The sequence below is a fragment of the Monodon monoceros genome, unplaced genomic scaffold (assembly GCF_005190385.1).
Source record: "Monodon monoceros isolate NGI ecotype Baffin Bay Population unplaced genomic scaffold, NGI_Narwhal_1 Super_Scaffold_12, whole genome shotgun sequence".
Lineage (NCBI taxonomy): Eukaryota > Metazoa > Chordata > Mammalia > Artiodactyla > Monodontidae > Monodon > Monodon monoceros.
Window position 1 is genome coordinate 96,503,129 of NW_021703768.1, and position 3,979 is coordinate 96,507,107.

Below are 3,979 nucleotides of genomic sequence, written 5' to 3' on the forward strand. Positions count from 1 at the left end.
CCTTGACACTTCAAAAGGTGCTGGCCAGTTATTTCATAGAATGTTTCTCTACTTCAATTTGTCTGATTTTCTTCTTACTAGATTGAAGTTATATATTTTTGTCAAGAGTACTGCAAAAGTGCAATTGTGCCCTTTTCGGTACATTGTGTCAGGAGGTACGTGCTGTTGACATGTCTTTTTACTAGTGATGTTCCTTTCAATCACTTAAGGTGGTGTCTGCCAGGTCTTTCTACTCTAAAGTTACTATTGTTTTCCTAGGGCTACCATAAACAAAGTACCATAGGCTGGGTGGCTTAAAACAGCAAATACTTATTCTCTCACAGTTCTAGAGGCTAGATATGTGAAACCAAGTTTTGCTTAGGGACATGCCCCATGGAAGCCTCTTGGGGAGGATCCTTCCTTGCCTCTTCTAGATTCTGGTAGCCACAGGCATTTTTTGCCTTTTGGCAGTATAAGTCCAATCTCTGCCTCCATGGACATGTGGCATCCTTGTGTCTGTCTCTGTGTCTTTATCTTCTTCTAAAATACCAGTCAAATTGAATTAAGGGCCCACCCTACTCTAGGGTAACCTCACTGTGATTTCACTAACTGGATCTACACTGACCCTAAATAAGGCTGCCTTCTGAGGTCAGGAAGGACATAGATTTTGGGGAGGGATACTATCCAGTTCAATGGAGTTACTGTTTTTCTTTTTGTATCTTTGTTACTTTGGGGGGAGTTACTTTGAGATTATGCAAATATCTTGTTTCTCCTTAACACTTTTGCCCACTAATTTTAGAATCCAAAAATGATTCTCACCTGCCACAATTACTACTGTGGGGCAGGAAAATGATGAGATTCAATTTCCACCGTTTCTCCTGCATTTGTCAATTAGAAGTCTGCCATAAAGGACTTCCCTGGTAGCGCAGTGGTTAAGAATCTGCCTGCCGATGCAGGGGACACGGTTTCGATCCCTGGTCCAGGAAGATCCCACGTGCCGCAGAGCAACTAAGCCCATGTGCCATAACTACTGAGCCCATGCGCCACAACTACTGGAGCCCACGTGCCATAGCTACCAAAGCCTGCATGGCTAGAGCCCATGCTTCACAATAAGAGAAGCCACTGCAATGAGAAACCCGCGCACCGCAACGAAAGTGTAGCCCTCACCCGCTGCAACTGGAGAAAGCTTCCGCGCAGCAGTGAAGATCCAATGCAGCCAAAAATAAATAAATAAAATAAATTTATATAAAAATATTCTGCCATAAAAAATTTGTCCTTGCTCTCTTACACAGTTTTTAAACATTATTTATATTATCATGAACTCATGGATTCCCATTTTGTTCCAGGGGTTAAAATCCATTATTATTATCATCATTATTATTTTTACTCAAAGTGTCCAAGATTTGGTCCCTGGGGCCCCTTCATCTTGGCTCCCATTCTTGAAGCCTTGCCGTGTGCTGATTGATGAAGCTTTTCTTGATGACTCTGCTCCTAAGTTTGTTGTTCCTTCTGAATTCTTATTGTACTTTGAAGTTAGTAGCACATTATAGCACTAGTTTTAATACTTTTACTTTCACTTAACTATTTTTTATTCTTTAGTATCATCTCCCAGATAAAAAATAACTTCTTGTATTTCTTCAATTTCTCCTTACTTTCAAAATTAAACACTGAATCTCAGGATTAAGCCCATAGTAGTTACTCAAATGATTCCAGCTTGGTTGATTAGTCTGTTGATTTACAAAATTATAGCTCTATTCACTCAAAATTCAAGATTCTATAGTTCTCTTTAAGAAATTTGAAAACTGAGAGCATGATGTTTCTTTCTGAATATAGCAAGTCTCTTCTTTCTTCTGGTGTATATTTCTAAGCACCTGGGTTTCTTTGCATTAAATACTAAGTACTACTGACAATGCTTGCTTGGTTTTAAATTTTCTACTAATTTTAATTAAATACACCAAGCAGCTTTTTACCCACATCCCCAAAGCCTTAATATTAAGAGCATATCAGTACACAGAAACAATTACTATTTCCTTCCTGTGACAGGGTGGAGTAAATGCATCTGGATAAATGTTTGCTGGAGGATTAAACCAAAGAGAGCCAATTCTCATCTAAATGTTTGAGTAAATACACTTGTGAACAGCTTTTGCCAACTTTATTTTAGATTCAATTTGTGAATATGCCTATAGCAGCAATAACTTGATGAAGGACAGGGGATCGTTTGTAAACCTATCGCATCCCTTTCACGAAGCTGATTAAGAATGGAATAGTAGCATCAATTAATACTGCATATATTATGAAAAGTCAAGTTAAAGCCCAGTGCGCTTTTTATTGCATGTTTGGAATACAGTCCACCTCAGTTAAGGATGAAAAGTGTGCACTAAAAAACGTAGAACATTTTGTTTCTTTTATGTCTTCACCCTCTGCGAAGAAGTAATAGCATATGGCATCAATAGGGTTAGAGGATTACTTGTCACACGTGACAACCTGTTTATCTACATGGATGCACAATTTCATAAACTCTTGAATATGGAGCTAACGTTCTGTGCCTCACTAGCTGGGACCTGTTTGTGGGCAGCAGACTATGCAGCTTTCGATATCCAACCTTACCGTCTTCTATATAGCTACCATAAAGTATGTGTTCAACGTGTGCAAACATTTTACTAAAAAGCATCTGAAAATGCTCCTTGTACTGATGTTTGTTTTCTGAAGAAGAAGGCTGTCGTTGCGTGGGAAGACATTTATATGTTTAGCATATGATAAATTAGGTTATGTGAGTTTGGGAGTCACAGTGCTAAGTTTCTGCTGAATTTGGTGTTTGGAGGGTAACCTGGAAGGAAAGAGTCATCAACTATGCGACGTGAGACTGAAATCTGGTCGGGGTAAGAAGTGTCAGGAGAGGACCGATGGAAGTGAAAACCAACCGACCAAGAAACCAACAAGCCAAAACCCAAACAAACAAGGAATTCAGAGGACAAGGACGTATGATGTGGAATTTGAATCTGCTTGCTTTGGGATATGCCTCGTAGGCCCCATCTGAAAACCAGCAGCTTTTTGCAAATTCTAAGATTCAAACACTGCACAGAGTTCTGCTCATTTTTATTCTGTTTATTTATTTATTCTTGGCGCCTGGACAGGGACGTGAACCCTGGGCCCTCAGATTAAAAGTCTGATGCTCTCCCAGCTGAGCTACCCAGGCAGTTCTGCTCATTTTTAATGCAACTGTAACCACTCATATTTAGAAACAGTTGTTCAAGAGGTAGAAGAGACCATGAGAAAGAAAATTTTCTCATCAGTTTCCTGTCATCTTGGAAATTGTTTTCAACTCTGAGGGTATGGAAATGGGCTGTTGAGGTCATCTTACTTAGTTCCTGAGGGTTAGGGAGAATATGCAATAGCTGATATTTCATTTAACGCAAACAATAAAGAGTTAGGCATTATTTTCCCTATTTTACATGTGTAAGGATTGAAACTTGCAAAAATTATGTATAGCAAGTGGCCAAGTCAGGATTTGAATCCAGACTGTCAGACTCCAAAGCCACGCTATCATCCTAATTTCTAGAATTTCGAATTCAGCAAGTTTTCAACAAATGTGAATAGAGTTGTATGAAAAGTATGTTGAAGTCCCCTTTTAAACCAAACATTTTACTGCCGGTAATAGGGGAATGGGGGAGAGAGGCACAAAATCACAGCTATTAGCTCTTTGCACATATTAACTCATTTATGCCTCAGGAGAGTCCTGTGTGGTGGTTGGTACAGAGGGTTGGAGTAATGTGCCAAGGTTATAGAACTTGAAGTGGTGGATCAGGCAGCCTGGCTCTAGAATCTGTGCTCTAGACTATGTCATATATATCCTGCCCTGGAGACACATAGTTCCATTTGACTGAGGGGCACTAAATCAATAGATGAGTTGCCCTAGTTAGCAGTCAAATGGAACTATTTAATAAGATAAGCCTATATGTCTTTGTTTGGAGGGGCATAAAAGTAAGTTCCCTGCGGCTCA

General features: G+C 39.6%; 1 non-coding gene across 1 annotated transcript; it reads right to left on the bottom strand.

Annotated features, from left to right (window-relative positions):
- Window positions 1–3,102: 3,102 nt before the first annotated feature.
- On the bottom strand, window positions 3,103–3,175 carry TRNAK-UUU. The gene has a single exon. It is a non-coding gene; the product is annotated as a tRNA-Lys (tRNA).
- Window positions 3,176–3,979: the final 804 nt, after the last annotated feature.